At 38.5% G+C, this 21393-nt stretch overlaps 1 protein-coding gene across 2 annotated transcripts in view; it reads right to left on the bottom strand.

Annotated features, from left to right (window-relative positions):
• XIRP2 (xin actin binding repeat containing 2) overlaps window positions 1-21393 on the bottom strand; it is a 147359-nt gene that overhangs the window by 99442 nt on the left and 26524 nt on the right. Inside the window, exon 1 of one of the 2 annotated variants that reach the window (XM_081339348.1) lies at window positions 19044-19172. The exons of the other annotated variant lie outside the window; for it this stretch is intronic. The gene's annotated coding sequence lies outside the window, so the exon portion shown is untranslated. Of the gene's footprint in view, window positions 1-19043; window positions 19173-21393 lie in introns of those variants that run through there. 2 annotated transcript variants of the gene reach the window in all.

Raw genomic sequence — 21393 nt, 5'->3', positions numbered from 1 at the left:
ATATTCGTCAGTTTTCCCAAAGGACATATTGGCTCTTCTATTATCACCATGCTCGGGAGCTATTGCTATCACTAAATATATAGCAAGTATCACTATACTATAGCTTCCCTTCTTTCATTATGCTTCTACAAAATTCAGTTCAACTTGTCTACTTTCCCTTCTTTTATTCATTAATTCATGCTCTTTGCCATTTATTTTTCTTATTTTTCTCTTGCAAACTTTCACATGTCATTGCTGTCAGCAAATGGCCCAACAGATAACTTTCACCACCCATCATAGCATAGGCAATGAGGCCTTCACAAGCGGTTTTTTTTCTAATATAGAAAAGGTATAAACTAGGTTACAAAGTCATATCTGCAGCCACATGCTTGCATACCACAAATGCAAGCAAAGCCTAGTTTTACCACAAACCTGCTAATACTATTCTATTCTAGCTATGAACTCTATTCTAGAAACTACTATTTCTAATCTGGAGACTATTTTACAAGCCAACATACTATTTCTTGCATCTGACCAAATGACTTGCACTGAGAATATTGAGGCAGACTTTGCAGATAATATTCTGTTAGATGTACCAGGAACGTGCACAAAATCGTTCTATGTACCTCTAGCATCACAGACCTAGAAGTATTCACATACAGCACTGAGCAATCTCTTCTTGCCGTTTTTTCTATCTCCCCAATATGCCCAAAGAAACATTTTTAAATTCATAAGATATCTTAAAAGCATTGTCATAAAGATCTGGACTCTTTGTTATGATGGAAATAAGGGGAAAAAAATTGTGAACACCCCTTAGTTTATTTATAATCTCTTTGCTGATAATCAACTACCTACCTCCCGAGGTTCACTCTCCTGAAAATTCACCAATCATGTCTTGGAAAGCATAGATAAAAGTTTTGACATTACATGGAAACTTTTATTCAGTTAATATTCAATTCTTGTAAGAAGAATGTTTCCTCCAGAAGTGGGGGGAAAATTTAATCTGCAATCTGTATTTATTGGAGTATTCCTTATGCACCAGTAGCTACTTCCCTAAAGATATAGCAAAGTAATATCTGTATATCCTTTTGCGGACAAAAACAACTTAAAAATTTCCAGCTGAATACACTGTTCAAGGAATACAGATGTTGGTTGAATCTTATATATCTCAGCTGGTTATAACAGAGTCTCTCTACTGACAAAAGGCTGCTTAATCCAGTGGAGAATTCCAGTGACAGAAAAGGGAAGCAGCTATAATAAAAATAAACAATAAACACAGATCTTTTGTGATTCCTTTTTCCTACTCTATATTTATTGCCCTGTACACCGCCCTGAGTCCTTCGGGAGAAGGGCAGTATAAAAATATAATAAATAATAATAATAATAATAATAATAATAATAATAATAATAATAATAATAATAATAATAATAATAATAATAATAATAATAATACTGTCTCTCCTATCTGATATCAGTTACTGATATTAGAATTATCTATTATTATAAGCTGGTAGCAGTGAGAAATTGCATACATGTATTCTTCAAGCTAATACTTAAGATTATCTGCTTACTGAATTATTGTACAAAAAAGATTCAATTAACTCAGAAAATTTACATTTTAAAGCTTCAGCATCAATCTTCTCACTGAAGATTGAAAAGAGCAGGGGAAAAGGAATTAAAATTTTACACAAGAAGAGGGGTGAGAAAGAGGGAAAATTGCATTACTTTTCTTCTAAAGTTAAAAAAAATATAATAAGTGGTAGATGAGTCTGGAGCTATGGCATTTATTTGGAGGCAGTTCCAAATACTTTCTGATTTACATAATTTCAAAGGAAAACTAATTATGTCTCTGTGTCATCTAGCACAATTAAACATACTTAAATCTATGCCATACTTCAAGGAATTCATCTTCACTAGTATAAGATTTCTTATGTCCTCTATCTTTATCATCCCATTCCTTGTTTTTATTAAGCTTCAAGAGGAAGGAAAGAATTTGATGAACTCAATTCATTATAGTTTTTCAGTATTTGAAATAAAAATATTATCCTTCTATTATTTTCCCGCTTATCACAACAATCTACATTTTTAAAATTAGCTGTGATTGAGAGTATAAGTACAAATAATAATGCCATCATCAATCTCCTCATTTTAAAACATTAATGCAAATAGCACTTGCAACATTTCCTGATGGTGCCTGCAGAACGCCATAATTAAGTAAATATTAATTTCAAAAATTAAATGTCAGAAACCTCATATTAGAACCAAATCCTGTAAGATTTTAGGTTAGAACTTCAAGTTTGCGTGAGATTTTGAGTGAGAATGATGATCTCTTTGTTGATCTTGCATGTTTGATTGCAAGATCAACATGTTTTATATTTTAATTTTTTTGATATCCTCAATCAGAAAAGATTTATATCCTTGCATTAATATCAGGAAGTAGAGAAGAGTCAGTGGCAGAAAAAAGTGTAGGAAGAGTGGTTTTGGTTTAAATTTTTGTTTCTCAACCTCAGTTAAAAAAAAAGTCTCACAAGCACAATGGGGGTGAGATGGGGGTGGGGTGTGTGTTTTTATGTAAAAAATATGCATTTGTACGGAGATTTCTAGGTGGAGAAATCTTATACATCTCCTTGCCTCATTCAAAATGTGCAGCATGGAGGGGAAATATTTCTCCTTTTTGCATCTGGTTTCAATTTAAATGAAATAGATTTCTAATCATATCTTTTATATTGCACGTGTTAGGCCTCAAATCTTACAAATTTCTTGTGACTTCCTGGGAGTGAAACATGAAATAATAATTAGGCATGTTATAATTTCATCTAACTAATTTGCCCTGGTTTTGCCACTCAGCCTAGGCCAGGGGTAGGCAACCTTGGCTCTTTGATGACTTGTGGACTTCAACTCCCAGAATTCCTGAGTCAGCATAGTTGGTTCAGAAAATCTGGATATTGAAGTCCACAAGTCATCAAAGAGCCAAGGTTGCCTACCCCTCGCCTAGGTCCTGTCATGATGATGATGTTGTTGAAGATCTGTCTAAGCAGATTGACCCTTCACTCCCTTCGTGGAATTTGCATAGTCAATAATCTGTTGCTGATCAATTTCTTTTAGGATATACAAGGCTTTGGACCACTACTCCAAGAGGGCTTTCAGCTAAGAAATGGTTGCAGAGAGATTTCAGCAGAACATTAGACCAGGGCTTTTCAACCAGTGGTACGGGTACCACCTGTGGTACATTGGCACCTAGCAGGTGGTACACGACCATCCTAGAAAAGTGGTAGCGGGAGAGGGGAATGAGCTGAACTGGTGGTAGCACCACACAAGCCTGAGCGAGAGATGGCTGGAGCTGCAGGGCTCAGCGGAAGCGCCAGGATCAGTGCCAGGCTCCAGCTGAAGCTTGGCACTGATCGTGGCACTTCTGCCAAGCCCAGAAGAAGCACCGATCAGCTGGAATGTTGCAGCATCTCCAGGGTCTTGTGATTTACATTCAGATGCTTGGCAACTGATTCATATTTATGACAGTCACAGTGTACCAGGGTCATGCGAAGGGACCAAAACCTGCTGCAACCACCCAACAGAGAGGGGGGAATAAAAACCAAACACCCACCCCACCCCACCCCCGCTGCCAATCCTCAACAGAAATGCTCACAACAATGAAAACCTTGGACAGGAGGAAGAGCGCCACCGGGCGGGCAGGCAGGTGTCTTGCCTGGATGTGGCTTGGGGGGCACTTTTTTCAGTGCCATTGTAACTTCAAATAGTCACTAAGCGAACTGTTGTAAGTCAAAGACTATCTGTACTTCATCACTTTTTTCCTTCTTCTTTTTTTTGGTCATCAAGTTTTTGACACCTTGCTAGGCGACTGGTGGTACTCGGATGTTGCCATATCCTAAAAGTGGTACAATGGGTGAAAAAGTTGAAAAGCCCTGCATTAGACCTGTCCAGACCTCTATTGTCCTGAATATGTGAGAATGAAAATGTGTGTCCGGATGACAGGAGGGGGCTTGTCCAACATCTTTACATATAAAATCCCATTCCAACCACACTTGACTTTAATACATTTAGCTCATCAAAAAGTAAAAAAAAACAATCAAAATCAAATGAGAAACAATAGAAAACCAGTATAACAAGTGCACTCATACACACACAATCAAAGCTAGGTGTATCAAGCCCTCGTTCTCATAGCAGAACAGGCTTAATTCCCACTGGGGCCAAATGTGTAGAACAAAATTTGGACCTTTATCATTCTACAAGACTCTACTAGAAATAACTTTTTGAACATCTTTAGGACCACGATAGCTGACGTCAACCGAAGGGGTATTACCTAAAATTTTCACCCTTTGTGTATAATTGTGTATCTTTAAGATGGAAGTTGGAGTGGGAGGCTTCTGGGAAATAAAAGACTCATCCTGCATCTCTCCCATATTGTGTTTTTTTAGCCCATATATTGGCTTCTTAGAGAGGATCACAGGTGGCAATGAAAGCAGAAAGATTTCAGACTTTGGACATCTTCTCTCTAAATTTCAGAGATACAATCTCACAACATTAGGCAGCACAAATGGAGTGCCGAGAGTCCCATGTTTCATGGGCATTGCTTACTACAAGGAAACGTGCTTAATGGTCCTTTCAGTGGGGAGCTGAGCAGGCAAGACTGAGGTTACACAGTCATGGTACGTAGTGAGGGCTGGCTTCTATACTTCTGCACATTCTGGCTGATAAATGTGTCAGTACGAAAAAAAAGCAAAAAATCAGCGAGCACAAGCTCTATAAATGTGTTCAAGAAGGTTCTGACTCCTTTTAGCTTGACGTTGAGAATAGAGAGGGAGAAAATTTCATACTTTCCAAATTATTATGCTGTTATCAGGATTCCACTTTCCATCCTGAATCCCACTCCAATCTGTTCTAGAAGACCCACAAATCTGTACAGCAGATTGGAGGCTTCTCACAGGAAATTGCACACTGAAGTGGAACATAATCCACTCTCTCTGTCCTACCCACATTTTCATTTTATAATCATTTCAGCATATTATATGGATGAGTGTCATTGGAGAAGGAAGTTGAACTTCAGCCTAATTCCCAGCCTTTTTGAGACACTGAAGCTGGGAGCTTAAATACTAGAGATCAATCATTTCCCTGTGAAACAGAAGGTCCAGAAAGCCGAGTTCCAGATGGAAATCTCCACTAACCTGCATTTATAATCTCAGAGGTTCAGGTAAATTTAAGAAATAATGTTCCTCATGAATAATTGCTGTTCTAGACTTGGCCACCGGCAGTTTTGCTAAAGCCCCAGTGGTTATTTCAGCTCCAAATTTTATATGCTGGAAGCAATGTCTCTTATCTGCTTTTATATTGCCATAGAATCTATACCCATTTTAATAAGTGAACTGCTTTTGAACTCTATTGTTGTGACTTCGTTCTGCCTTGTTTGGGGGGGGGGGGAACGGGGGTGTACCTGAACTCTTGTCCTAATCCTAGATGCTCTTCCTGAAAAATAACTTGGGTCTCACTTGCGTTTAGACCATCTGTGCATGTGTTTAGTATTATGTAACAACCTAGCTGTACATCTGCATCCCCCTGGCAACCTGCCATGCTCTGGAAAGCATATTGAGCTTCATTCAATTGGCTGCTGAATTTGAAAAATATTTGGATGCAAATGTATTTACCTGAGTGTATAGCACATTCTAAATAATTGCATAGAAATTTTTAAAAAGGTATAATTTCATGTGTTGCTGAATAGAACACATTGAACATAAGCAGTGAAATAACCTTGGGAAAATATTTAAGTAAGTAAAAACCCACAATATCCTAATAAATGTTTAGTGATATGTAAATTGCGAATATGATTTTCAGGCATTTGATTCCTATGCCTCATAAGAACAATAACCATCCTCAGCTTAATGAGGAGTGATTGTTATTATAAAGGCAACCCCTGAAAACTAGATGTAATAGGAAAACCCAAAATATGAAATTATCCTGTTTCTTTCCCCGTGGTAAACTCGTGCAGTTTCTCAGTCCTCTATTAAAGATATCTGAATTAAAAGGTAAAGGTTCCCCCGCACATGCGTGCTAGTCGTTTCTGACTCTAGGGTCCAGTGCTCATCTTCGTTTCAAAGCTGAGGAGCCAGCGCTTGTCCAAGGACGTCTCCGTGGTCATGTGGCTGGCACGACTAGATGCCAAAGGCGCACGGAACACTGTTACCTTCCCACCGTAGTGGTCCCTATTTTTCTACTTGCATTTTTACGTGCTTTCAAACTGCTAGGTTGGCAGAAGCTGGGATGAGTACGTGGCACTCGGGATTCGACCCGCAAAACTGCCGACCTTCCGATCGACCAGCTCAGCGTCCTAACCCACTAAGCCACCGCATCCTCAGCTCTAAATTCCAAAGAGAGATGATGTCAGCATCAATATAGCCCAACCCATAACAAGGGTTATGTCTTAATAATCTCCTATTTTAAACCCTGTAATTGTATTCTCTTTCTTTCTTTCTTTCTTTCTTTCTTTCTTTCTTTCTTTCTTTCTTTCTTTCTTTCTTTCTTTCTTTTCTCTCTCTCTCTCTCTCTCTCTCCTTCATAATTGAAACCTAGAGAAGTAACAGAATCTGACAAAAGAACTACGGGGTTAAAAGAAACAGCTGCACTCAGATTTCATATACAGAAACATTCAATTTCATGGGTTATTCATCCTGCACAGTAGGTGCACCTAAAAATATAGTTTAATGCATATGGAAGAAGGGAGAGTGAGGAAAACTGGAGACCACATGTGTTTTCTTCTGGATGAAATGTCATTATTTCTTTTAAGCCCCTGTCCAGTTTTGAAATCCTGCCTGGCTCACTTCGAAACTAAGTCCCTGCATTGCAACATGTACTTAATATTGAAGACGATTTTAAGTTACAGTAATCAAGGACATGCATACAACAGTAGCAATAGTAATAGCACTTCTACCTAATATACCGCTCTTCCTAGTGGTGTTCAGCCCTCTCTAAGGGGTTTACAGAATCAGCCTATTGTCCCCAACAATCTGGGTCCTCATTTTACCGACCTCGGAAGGATGGATGGCTGAGTCAGCCTTGAGCCGGTCAGGATCGAACTCCTGGCAGTGAGCAAAGTCAGCCTGCATTCTAACCACTGCACCACCATGGCTCTTAAATAGACTAAGAATATCGGCCAGGCTATTATGTTCATCATCTGAGATTAAAAACCAGTTGGAGGAGAAAGGCATATTGTAAGGATATTGTTCATGATTAAACAGTACTAATTACCGGTATTAAACATTTCCAGTTATCATTTTAACTGTTTCGTTTAGTGTCCCAAGAAAGGGAGAAAAGCAAAGATATACTTAGTCTCATCATAAATTGTATGGAAGAGAAATACTCCACTTGCTGATGTTTTTCAGAGCATTTGATCTGTGGTCTCTAAGCCCTAGGCTACATGCACTTCCTAGAAGCCCTTACTACAGCCTGCTATGGGTATTCAAGCTTTCAACCTACCTGTGGAATTCTATCATTTGGAGAACAATGAAGTTGCATGAGAATTTTTTTTTTAAATTCCATTTATATCCCGCCCTTCTCCGAAGACTCAGGGCGGCTTACAAGCTTAGCAGTAGCCTTCATTCTATGTATATGCCTGCTTATTAGGGCTTTCACACACACCCCCAAGCGGCATTATTACATAATTCCCCTCCCTTCCCCAGCACATCATATACATTATAAATAGCCTGCCCCCTCCCCCCCAAAAAAATTTATGGGACACTGGCAAGCTAATCTTGGTGTGAGGCACAAACATCTGGGTGACCTTGAACATGCCCTTCTTTCTCAGTGCTAGGAAGCAGGCAGTGGCAAACCATTTCCAAAATCTTGCCAAGAAAACTGCAAAGGTAGTTGCCAGAAGTCAGTGCTGACTTGAATGCCCTTCCCCCCCAAATAAAGTTTCTCGGCTGTGCTTTCCTTCTCAGCTAAATCACACTGTTTTCAACATGTATACTAGCCAGGTGAGACTGGAAAGGAGATGATGGAGAGTGTCATTCCTTCCTCCACTCAAAATTGGCCTCTTTGGCATTTGTGATTGGAGACTGCAGTTTAAATGGGGAGGAGAACCCAGGGAAAATCATTAAACTCCACTCTTCTTGTCCATCTGTTCTTATCTCACTGATGTGGGTAAAGTGCCAATGAGGAAGAAGAAAAAAAGTAGCAGATATTAAATCCTCTTCTCCCAGACAATATGTCACAAAACAGAGAAGGGGGGAGCATTTCTGAGAAAGCGATGGGAAGGGGATTCAAATCCACCAGTCTCTTTAACTACCTCACTTAAAGTGTTCAGTCCTATATAAGCAACTAATGCAGCTTGTAGAGCCAAAAGGTCCAGTGACAAGAACCAAAATCCATGTTATTCTTTGAATATGCCACTCAACTTGAATTAACGAGTAATTCATCTCAAGATGAGAAAAGCCCTTGCATTTGTCACAAGTCTCTGCCAGTCTCTGTCTATCTGCACGTACAAATGATAGACACTGATATTTTCACGAGAGTGTAATTCTACAGCAATGGAAAAGGTTTTACAGTAGGTTGTTTTCCCATCCTGAATTTATTTGTTTATCATTTATTTTATTTAAGAAGGTTTATACGGCTGTCTAACTCCCTCTTAGTGACTCATACAAAGATAAAAACCCAACATAATTTTTTTTAAAAAAAGCAATAACACCCCCCCTCCAGCAACAATAATTGATGAATAAACTATCTTCGATGAGCATGATCTCTAGAAGAAAGATATTAGAAAGGAGTTTCATGGATATTAATCTAATAAAAAGTTACTTTTTCCCAAATTCAGAGATATTTATTATTTATTTATTCATTCATTCATTCCATTTATTCGTCGCTCATCTCTTTTCAAATGACTCTGGGTGGCCTGCACTATAAATAAACATTAAAAACATTAAAATCATCAAATATAAAATGACAGAGCAGACAAAGTAAAATCATTAACAGAAGATGGAGAAGGAGGGAGCCAGATACACAAGGGTTAGGAGGTGGGATTAGCTTTTCATTAGTCAACTACTTCCAGTGTGAAACTTAGGATTTCTCCAATTGTTCCTGCCTAACATTATTATTCCTAGCCTGGTTGGTCTTTTACATATATTCTTCATCTCAGTTAATGAAGTTCTTTAAAATGTATTATTTTAATTGCTGAGTAGATTATCCCCTCTAAAATACAGATGATGATGTTATTATTATTATATACATGTGAGAGATAGTACTCATGGAGGGGGAGGTGGGGTGATGGGTTACAGTAAAAGGACAGTTTCCCAAGAAGCACTTTCCAGAAAGTGGGGAGTGTGTGTGTGTGTGTGTGAAACAAGAGGCAGCCCAGTCTAGAGTTGGATAGAGAAAGAGAGTAAGGATCGCTACTCCCTAGGGTAATCCATTAGGGACAGAGTAGTGGGCAATATCCCCTTTAGTCTGGCAAGATAGTCTGTATTGTAAATAAATCAAGAATTGAACTCCTCCTGAATTGCTTTTCATTGTCCTGACAACAAACAACAATGTGAAATCACAGCTGCCAGTTCTTTAGCTGGTCTTCATGTACAACAGGTTCTTCCCAAGCATCTAGAACAGGGGTGTCAAACTGCCGGCCGGTGGGCTGGATGCATCATGGCAAAACTGCACCCACCCCATTGCCGGCAATGGAAAAAAGTTGTGATACGTCGCAACACGTCACGTGGCATGGCGAGTTTGACACCCCTCATCTAGAATGTCACAATATGTGTGGATCCAAGCAGTGGAAATTTTGTCAATGTGTAGATTTACTAAATGTTGCCAGGGCTTTTGATATGGCATCCAGTGTGCCAATAAGCACTGGAACCACTACAGCCAATTAATGCCATAATTTCTCAACTTTGATTTTCAGATCTTGATTCTTTGTGATCCAATGCTTTGTCTTCTATTGTACTATCCCCTGGTATTGACACATCAATTATCTACATTTTTTTCTTTTTAAACACAGTTAAATCTGGTACTTTATGTGTCAAGACTTTATTTGAAAATTCCTACAATTTTTACAGATGTTCCAATGAATCTTTTTGGTGACTGTGCCAAATTACTACTATGTACTACTAGTAGTACTACTAGTAGTAGTACTACTAGTACTACTACTACTACTACTACAGCCAGATATTTAGACTGGATTTGACATTTTTATGCACCTATCCAGTCTTTCCAAAGGACCTGGGATAGGCAGATATTGTTGTTCAATGGTGTTAAAGGTATCATTGCAGAATGTAAGCTGTTCTGAGTAAAGCTACTTTTTGCAATTGATTGAAGGTGTTTTTGTCAATGCTTAAAGTGTTTAAATGCTCTATTTGTTTTGGGATTATATCTAAGGCATAGGCATTCAATGGACATGAATACTGTAAGATATATACAGTATATATTATGATTTTCAGGTCCACTAAATTGAACATTTCTAAATATTAAGGAATCCTTTAGATATTGCTCCAAGGATCATGAGTGGTATAACAATGGGTTTTTGCCATAAGCATTCAACTTCAATCTGCAAGTCCCTGTGTTTCATATTTTTTTTCTGATTGGTTTTCCTCAATCTTAGCATCACCCAGTATAATAATATCAATGAACCAAACTTTCTTCTTTTCAATAAGTCTTATATCAGGTATCCTACTAACAAGATGCCTATATGTTTGGATTTTGAAGTCCCATAAGATTTTAATTTTCCAAAACTTTCTCAACCTGATGGTCCCACTAGTTCTTGCTACATTCCAGACCAAGTCTCTGGCAATAAATAACTCTGGCAACTTGATATTATAATTATTGCAACAATTTTCAGGAGTCAAGATCTTATACTCCATTATATCCTGCTGTAACTAAATTCTCTACCTCCTCAATCGTAAACAGGTTTTATTTAGAAATAAATTCTATGAATCTCGTACCACATGACCCTGAGCTGTGGTTGAGCTAAATTATTGAAAATAACTCTACATGTTTGTAAGTTTTGACAGCACTTTGCATCATATGTGTTGCACATTCTGCTTCTCCCCTCTAGGCAACGTGTAAAAACATCCATCAAGGACATCTCAAGTAATTGTCATTGTACCACTCATAAGGAGTGAAGAACGGGAATATAACTCCCAGGGGAGATTAAAAATAGAAAACAACTTTGAACCGGTGAATCTCCATAATGCAATCATGCTTATTGCCAGAATTCTTCAAAAGGTGCCACAAGAGAACATGAAAATTAAAGTACAGGAAAGTAAAATAAACATAGCTTGGGCTTTTGCCAATTCTGCTTTCTGCCAGAAATTGAATGTTTCCAATAATGCAGTCCAGGGAAAAACAGTCTGTGTTTTCAAAAACTTTTGTTTCCTGCATCAACCAAGATTGCTGCCCCGCCTGCCCCCGAAATGTCCAAGTTAACAGAGGCCACATAAGGTTTGTTTATGTAGCTGTGTGATTAAGGCACTAACCTAGAAGCTGGGAGTTCTAGCTCATTTTCAGCTATGGGAAGCTCATTGTGGAAGTTTGGGCCACTCTCTCTATGCCCAACCCAACTCACAGTTGGGCGTTGTAAAGATAAATACATCAACATCCAACCACTGCTCTCAGAGTTATATAGTATGAGACATAAGATTGGGTGATTGCAAATTGTATACTTTGCTGCCAATATCTTCCTTTTAATTCAGTTACAGTGTTGTATGTAGTAAAACTCTTTAATTCCTACATAAACTATAAATATATATAGACGAGATCTGTCCTTAGGGCAAGAATGAAGAACCTTTTGTGAGCAAGGGCTGCAATTCTCATTTTTGGTGTGCTAACATTTCAGACGACAGTGGGCAGAATTAAAAGTGTGCAGAGCCATTTCACATAAATCACCAAGATTTTCTGGATTAGTCCTTCTCAATTGCTTTGCAAAGACTGTAAGTTGATCATCTTCATATGAGCCAACAGTGTGCTGCGGCTGCCAAAAAAAGCCAACACTGCCCTAGGCTGCATTAATGGAGGGATAGAATCAAGATCACGTGAAGTGCTAATGCCGCTTTATAATGCCTTGGTAAGACCACATTTGGAATGCTGCATACATTTTTGGTCACCGCGATATAAAAAAGATTTTGAGACTTTAGAAAGAGTGAAGAGAAGAACAACAAAGATGATTAGGGGAGTGAAAGCCAAAACATATGAAGAACGGTTGCTGGAATTGGGTATTTCTAGTTTAATGAAGAGAAGGACAAGGGGTGAGATGATAGAAGTGTTCCAATATCTCAGGGGCTGCCACAAAGAAGAGGGAGGCAAGCTATTCTCCAAAGCACCTGAAGGCAGGACAAGAAGCAACGGATGGAAACTAATCAAGGAGAAAAGCAACCTAGAACTAAGGAGAAACTTCCTGACAGAACAATTAACCAGTGGAACAACCTGCCCCCAGAGGTGGTGAATGCTCCAACACTGGAAGTTTTTAAGAAGAGACTGGACAGAATGGTGCCATATACAATTATGCTAACAGTCTCTCAAAGTAAACTATTTTAGGATCATTTGACTATAGTTATATTATTAGCACAAGCCAAGTATTTGCTTTTTCAGGGAAGCTGACACATCTGACTTTTGAGAAGACAATGCCTTTGCAAATTTGTTTACACAAATCCAGTTATTGGAATATTCCTTCAAGATAACATATTCAAGAGATCATTTGTGGCAAATGATGTACATTCAGTGATACAATTGTGTGAGGAATAAGCTTAAGATAACATGTACAACATAGAAATTGAAAGCCAGTTTGGTGTGGTGGTTAAAGCACAAAGCTAAAAAGCAGAAGGTTGTGAGATCTAAGCCTGCCTAGGCATGAAACCAGCTGGCCAGTCACTTTTTCTCAGCCGTAAGAAGCAGGCAAGGGCAAACTATTTCTGAAAATCTCGCTAAAGAAACTCCAGGGATGAGACCAGGCAATCATTAGAAAGGAAGGAAGAAAGGAAGGATGGAAGGAAGATTGGTTACACATATCCAGAAGCAAAAACATAATTAGATCTGTTATTTTGCAGAATTCATTAGTATTGATAAGATGAGATGTATGCCTGTCACACATACAAACAAAATGTAGAGCCGTGTTTCATCACTGGATTCACTTCTGAGAAAATGCTCTTTTTATCTTAAACAGATTCTCAACATGCAAATTCACCTTTTTCTAACCTGGCTGCTAGGTATTCCCATAATCCACAGGAAGGCTATGAAAATCTACCTGGATTGTTTCAAATGTCCTACTATCCACTTCTGAAATTCTCAGGACAGGGATAAATTGGCCAATTTTAATTAGGCTCAGATAAAACTTTTATAACTGGGCTAGCAGTTGCAGAATGTCTTTTAGCCACCGTAATAAGACCACAAGCTTTCTGACTTCAAAACTGAAGGACGATTTCAAAAGTTTTAAAAGGTTTTAAGGGGCAGGTACCTACTGTGGCTATAGCAGCTCTAGCTTCTGTGGCTTTGCCCCTGCTTGGAATGGTAGCATCTACACTAGAAAGAACGTTAAAAATATTCCCTTAGCTTTCCAATCTGAAGAAATTCCCTTTATTTACTAACTCTTACCTAAGACAATTTTGGTTTTGCCTTACAATAGTGTCCCTACTAGGAGGTCACATGTTAGGCTCTGAAGATTCTTTTGGCTGTTCAACTTATCTCAAAATACCTACACCAGCCTTTTCCAATCTTTAGAAACATTAAATTTTCCATGTTTCCAAGCAAGGACAGGCAATGTTGGTTGGAGATAATGGGAATTATACTCTAACATATCTCGAGAATGCCATTTTGGAGAAGGCTGGTTGAAATTGCTGACCTGGACAAGCCACCCTACTGGCTCTCAATCTATTTAAGCACAGATCAAAATGTTGCTCTTAACTCTGAGAATCTAAAAAAGGACTTTCTCTTGGATGACCCTAACTGAATATTGAGATCAACTGTTATGACCCTTCTCTAAGTTTCTCCAATATTTGAAGTTAATGGTATTTGCGAAATGAACATTTTGCATCGTTTTGCTTTTTATTTCTTTTTGAAATATTTGTCTCTGTTCTGATCCACATAAATGTTTAATAGCAGGAAAAGATTTTTAGTTGTACCTGCCAAAGCCTTTATGCTTGGCTGTATTGCTGCTAGTGGAATGTTTTACATTGCTTGGATGTGTTTTGGTTTAGTGCTGCTTTTCAGTTTTATCACCATTCTTGTTTTATCATTTGTAATTTAAGTTGATTTTCCTTTTGTAGACTGCTGAAATTCTGTTTTGTTGTAGTCACCTTTGAACTGAAACATAGAATATTACATTTTCCAAAACAAAACAAAATGTCACCAAAACCTAAAGCTCCTTAAAGCACTGGTCACTCTACCAGGTGTAAATTCCAAGTGCGTCTGCAATTTACACTACAAAAATCTTGGTATTTGTGTGGATTTTCCCAAATGAAATCGATTTCCTATTCATTTTAGGGGAAACAGTCAGCTTGCAGCTAGATTTCTCTGCAGCTGTGAATAAGTTTCATCTCTTAAATTACAGTGACATGGATATAAACAGCAGATTTATTTTAAAGGCATGAAGTTCACATAAAGTGTGATTATCACATTTGTATAATTTTTGAGAATTACATTGTCATGCATTTTCTTACTTACTGTATGTAAGCAATGACAGCATTACTGCTCAGTCTTTTTCCTTTAATAATAATAAACCTTTATTGTCAAAGTACAACATGTGTACATTGAGATTAGCTGAGCCTCCCCCCGTGCTCTCTCCCCCCAACACACAGTGACAACAAACCCTCCATCCCACCACACTATGTGAACCAACTACACCACACACCGGCCTCCCAAGTCAATTCTGCATAAGATTATGTCCCATTTAAAAGCCTAACAGCCCACGGGTAAAAGCTATTTTTCAGCCTGTTGGTACGGCTGGCTATATTCCTATATCTCCTACCGGGTGGTAGGAGAGTAAAGAGATACCGTCCAGGGTGTGAGTCATCCCTGAGAATCTTCCTCACTCTTCCAAGGCAAGGAGCCCTGGCGATGTCATCCAGTGGTGTCAGGGAACAGCCCACAATGTCTTGTGCTGTGCTCACTACCCTCTGTAATACTTTCCTAATTCTAAGTAGCGCAAGAATGGGGGAGGTATTGCCTCTGACTCACTCTTACCAAGACTGAGTGGTTGTAAGTGTTTAGGCCATCCAGATCTGGGAATATTCCATCTCTGATTTTGGATCAGATTGCCCTTGCCCATTCAAGATAGGGAAACTTCCTCTAAGAGCAGGTGGTAGCAGTAGCCAGGAAGGCCTTTGTACATCGTCATTTGATCCATTTGTTTCCTCCAGTCCTCCAGACAGTCATTTATGCTTTGGCCATGAGGTGACTATGAGCTAACTACTGAAACACTCTATGTAAGGCTGTCTTTGAAGGTTTATCTAGCCAGAATACAGCAGCACAAGCAGTAGTGGACATGTCTTGATATGTACCGTGTAACACTCCTGGTTGCCAGTTTGCTTCTGGTTGCAACACAAGGTGTTGGTTGTTACCCATAAAGATGGGAGAATAGCATTTGCCCAATACTGGAAAAATGAAAACCTACCAACTGAAGAGGCTTTAATTAAGAAAATCTTAGAATGTGCAAAAATGGATAGACTGACATTAGAGTTTAAAGAGAAAGAAGATTCAGTTTATTATAGAATATGGGATATTTTTTACCAATGCTTAGGAAACCGAACTAGTGAGAAATGAATGTGATATGTTATTTGGAATATTTATTAGAAAGAATGACATGTATTGATTAACTGATACTGTTTTTCATTATCATTTATTACATTCTCTATAGTTATCTATTACTACATTAACTATTGTTAATTGAACATATGTATCTGGAGAATAGCCAGTTTGCTAAAGAATGAAAGTGTTATTGGGGGACAACCCCAATGTTGATCCCAACCCTGTCCTAATCCCAGCCCCAATCCTGATCCCAACCCCACCCTAATCCCTAACCCTATAAAATTCAATAAAATCCTTTTTTTAAAAAGACCTACACATTATGAGATTAGGTTACTTTGGGGACCAGCTCCTTCCCATATTATTTGCCTGGCTAAATCCATCTGACAGGGTGTTTTCTGGGTTGCTTTGATTAAATAATGTCATCTATCAGAACTCTGGAAGTGCTCCTCCTCTGCAGCAGTGGGTGTCCTCTGGAATGAGATTCTCTCCAAGATCTGGATGGCCCCCTCCCTGCTAGTATTTTGAAGAGCCTTGAAAGTCTTTGGTGAGTGTGATTGAAGCCCTCTTTTGTTCCTGTCTGATGTTTGTTATTCTTGCAATCTTTTATTTTTATATATATTTTTTCTTATTATGTTTATACTTGTGAACTATCCAGAATGATTGGGAGTCGGGCAGCATACAAGTTTTGATAGAAATACCAATAACGTTGTCCCAGCAAAAAATGCTATGCAGAGTTAGAACTATTCAGAAATTGAGTCTACCAAGAAAGCTACAGTTTAGACTAGGGCAGACATGTCAAACACAAGGCCAAGGGGCCAGATCCGGCCCGTGAAGTGGTTTCATGTGGCCCGCGAAGCCATCCTGGAAACAGTGAGGGAACGGCCCCCACTGCCTTGGCCCTGGCCCAGAGACCCTCCTTCTGCCAGAGACCCTCAGATCTGTCCCACTCCTGCCCAGGCCCCCATAGGCACCCTTGATGCGAACAATGTAGAGCTGGCCACGCCCACCCAGTAGGCCACGCCCACCCAGGCCATACCCACCCGGCCCCCTGAGGGCAACCGCAATGCTGATATGGCCCTCAATGAAATTGAGTTTGACACCCTTGGACTAGGGAGTCAAAAAGCATTCCGGAAGAAAAGAGTTGCAAACCACTTCCATACTGTTGCCAAGAAAATTGCATGGTTATGTCCCTCTAAAGTCATGCATAAATTGGGAGTATCCTTGCCTTAGGGCTATTCAACTTATACTTACAGTCTATGAGTATGCAGAATAGATTTCCTTCAGGAACTTTTGTATAGTTTTATCATTCGCAAAAATATATATACATAAACACATAGATACATACACATACTGTTGATTTTTGGCTAATCTGACATTAAGGGGTTAAGCAGTCTTTTAAAAGGATGGAGAAAGAACAGCCTAACATGATTACTTTGAATGTCAGATGTGGAATGATGACAAGTATTTTATGATTAGAATGAAAGCTGCAGATAAATTGTTCACCCAAAGTAATCTGCTTTATGAAGAATTCAAAATTTAAAACTGCTTTTCTAAGACAGAGCAATGGCTCTGGGACCACTTTTGAGGTCTATGGGATTTACAAGAACAAATAAAAACAAAGTTTTGACACATAATAAGGCTGGTTAACAATGCTTAGTCTGAGACAATGGTGAACAGACAAAGGCCAACTAGATGTTCTAACTGTGGAAGAAAACTTTTTGGAAAGACGCAAACTCCACTATAAATGAGGACACACTACTCTTTAATTCTTGTTTCTAACATTGCAGTTTGAAGAATTCTTAGTGCAGAAAATAAGTACAAAGTATTAAAATACGTAGTGGCTGTTAAAATAATATTTTGAGATATCCTTGGGAGGGGAAGAAAAAGTGAAGTGACGGTGAGGCCACGAAATCTCTTCATGCTACATGAACAAAATTGATTGTCTACTTACAAAAACTTGTTAAAACTCACACAAATTAATAATCTGACAGGACATTCTGCCGAATGCTGGGCTCCGTGAGGAGAAACTTGAGTTTTAATTACATGCTAAAGTTGAAACACAATACTTTAGCAGTGGAATATTTTTTAAAAATTAAAAGAATGCAGTTTCAGTATCTTTTATCATTACAAGCTTTCCACTCATAGTCCCTAGATCTCCCTTTATGCAATGCTAATTGTAAAGCAGTAAGCTATTGGGGTTATATTTGTCATAGCTGGACATAGCTTTTTATTTTCAGCATGGCTATTTTTATAAAGATTGCAACTTGCTAATGGTCTTTAAATACATACTTGCAGGGAAGAGATAAGGGGATACAAACAGATTTTGATTTCTTCCAACCATATTAACCAGGATGGCAAAATTAAGGGCAGTGATCTCACTGAAGGAACAAGTAATAGATAAGGTAGCATCATGTTAGATTAACAGTGAAATATATAAATATAGTGGCCCCAAAATCCTGTTTACCATTATCCAGTTTTTTTAAGACAGATTGCAAAGAAAATATCATACAGATGTGCATCAGCTATTGTGGTGAATGTTTAATCATATATAAACAAAAACTACACTATGCATAAAAATCTTACAAAGAAATCAGTTCTCAAAAACAATCTCTATAAAATTTTCACCATTTTTCAGTCTTGCATTCTAAAATTTACTCAAAACTAGCTAGTTTTCATAAACATTAGCAAAAATAAATGCATTGTGGAATTAAACTCAAACCCCACAATTATTATTCACAGACAGGATAAGTGAAGAGGCACAATACTGGAAGCAGCCCTCACGCTGATGTTTCTTTCAACAAAATGGGATCCAGCCTCAGAAGAAATTTAATTCCACTTCCTATGGAATTTGGGGCAAAATGTCTTTTTTTTCTGTCTTCAGGCCCAGCTGCTCAAAAAGCAGTCAGTGTGGCTGACTGCTGAACGTGGATTCATACTTACTTATTTCAGCTTCCAAAGTTATCCCACATACAACCTGTTCACAGCAGCCAAGCTAGAAAATCAACTCAGGCTAATAAAGCCAAACAGAGCCTATGGCAGAAGCAGTTCTGCAAAAAGATGCTTGATCTAAGTAGGATGCATATTACTTGGATTCCAAGCATTAAGAGTGACTCTCCCCCCTCCCCGGACTTCGATTCTAATTCAAAAGCCACTTGCCTGAAATTTCCCCTTCTTTTTCAATAGCTGCTACTACTCTGAACAATTGCTTACCCTGAGAAAGACCCAAATTTTCTTTCCACTGCTGGCCCAAATAAAAAAATACCCAGACTTGTTACACAGCCACTTGCATTTCCTCCTGTTCACAACTAACCAGTAAGAGGCAGAGAGCTGCAGCCTACCTGTGAAGGAAGACCTTGATAATCCTCTCTTAAAAATCCCCTCTTGCTTCCCCTTGTGAGACAAAGTTCCCAGTCCCCTGAATATACAATCCAGTGGAGACCAGCTCCACTGAAATTCACCCCTCTCCTTCTCTCAAGCAAGTCACTGGAGACAGCTGGTTTTATTTTAGCCTTGCATGCGCACCATGGCACTTGGCACCTATTTTTAGGGGCTGAGAAGTACAGGGCCAGTGCCTGAGTCAACTACTTGTTCTAGAAATCTGCTAGTAAAGGCCATCTTATAGTGTCTTTTGTCATCTTGGCGTAACAGCACTTGTGCAGTCAATCAAGTGTTCATTGACCCAGCTTTCTCCTTGTGAGATGGTTGTTTTTTTAGGGGAAAGAAACCTAGACCATCCTTGTCATCGCACTCATGTTAAGCCCCCCCCCCCGCCAGCTAACACTCCTTTTGCTGGCTCTTCAATGCACTCATTCGATCAATTCACAAGGCAAATAAGGGAAACCTATTTCAAGAAAATGAACCACTGTTATAAACCAAGAAAAGCTGAAGGCACTTAAGCCAAATTTTTCGGTGCTTTTCAAATGTGGAAATGCAAGGTTTAAAAAAAATAGTTGACAATTAAAGAGAGCTTTCCTATATGAAGCTGGGAGGAGAAGTGAGCTGACGTTTCTAAGTCAAGAAGTGGGTTTTAGTATCAGACTTGTTGTTGGTACAGTGTGCTTACTCATACCAGCAAGACGCTCTTCACAATGTCCTAGTTCTGTAGGGCAATCTGGAATGACTGGTGACCCCAATTAACATAGCAAAAAAGATTTCTGTTTCTCAAGATGAATGGACTCTCCTAAGTGGGAGGGGAGAATGGGTGACTCAGTTTTAATTTTGATATGAATAACGATGTTTTCCATAGGAATTCCACAGGAGTTTTAGTCTGCCATTAGGTTTTACCTGATGCCAAGTTCAGAATGAATTGTGAAACATCAGAAAAAATGTTGAGGGAAGATTCATAACATTTTATCTCCAAATTGGAAAGCAAAGACACTTTTCCTTAAAATACTACCTATGGAAAAGGACAAGGATGGGAATTTATTTTGTTTGCTAAAAAGAAAAAAAATGTTTTCAAAACAGCCAAATGGAGGTGCAAATGACTGCAAGCTGGTGGAACTTATCTTTTTGTTACCACCTAAATCACTTTCTTTTAGTTAGCGCATTCTGTTTAATTCCTTTCTGTTTAGTTAGTGTTACTCTGCCCCTCATTTTTGTCCTTCCTCCTCCTTTTCTTTCCCAATGCAGCTCCCCTTCTTTCCACATACCTCTTTTTTTTAAAAAAAAAAATTCCTCCTTGTTTTGCAATGTTTCTGTTAGAAGGAAGTTTGCAGATGTGAATTTGCCAGTTTCTATATAAGAGAATAGATTATTTGGATGACAGAAAATGGAAGGTTTATTTTATATAGATGACTAGTTGGCTTTATAAATGGAGTAACTTATGTTTAGGCAATTGATTATAGTCAGTAGTTATTAACATTAACTACTATTAAACTATTAAAATATTAGTTTGTCTTAGATCTTAATTTTTCTGAAGTAATCTACTAGCACATATGAAACTATACTATAATCAGAGGCACATTTTCAGATTTGGGCATGCTATGCTATATTTATTGGAACATGGAAATTAAGGAAGGGGTCAAGTGGTATTGGCCACTCAAGGTTGACAAAGTAGACTATTTCACATGAATTTTGTCTGGATACTGAGCTTCTTTTTCTGTCTACCCTTTTATTTTAGTGGGAACAGCTCATTTACAATTCACAGGTGTCTTCTTTTTAGATGAATAAGTTAAGGAGAAGATATACTATTACGAAGAAATTAAGCATTCCTCATTTCCAGTGTGAAGTGAATTTTATACACATGAGTACCAAGTATGCTATAAAAAGAACAACACCGATTCCAGGGCAGTTTTCAAAATTCAGTTTGTTTAATTTTGGGACCACTTCATTCATAGCATTTCTTTTACACAGGGTTAAAAGGATACTACCAAAACACTACAATCAATGTAGACCACATAAACATGGAAGCGGCTGCTTCCCAACATTGGTCTATATTACAAAAGAAAATGCTGTTCCATTTTCACCCATTACAGTGACACGGTGTGTCATTTGAAGTTTATGCTATTCAGTTATCAGTGTTTAGTTCAAAACAGGGTCCGGCTGTTCTCTAGTTAGGAGAAATTGAAGCAACTGCCTTGGTAGCCAATTCGGTACGTCATGAAAGGGCCAGAAATATATGTATGAGTTTGTTCGCATTGTCTTTTCGTTGCCGAGAAGGAATGTGCTTCAGAACTTTTTCTGACTCAA

Source organism: Vipera berus (genome assembly GCF_964194415.1).
Source record: "Vipera berus genome assembly, chromosome: 1".
In the NCBI taxonomy this organism is placed as follows: Eukaryota; Metazoa; Chordata; class Lepidosauria; order Squamata; family Viperidae; genus Vipera; species Vipera berus.
The sequence above is the reverse complement of the archived record's forward strand: the minus strand, read 5'-3'. Positions and strand labels throughout refer to the sequence as shown.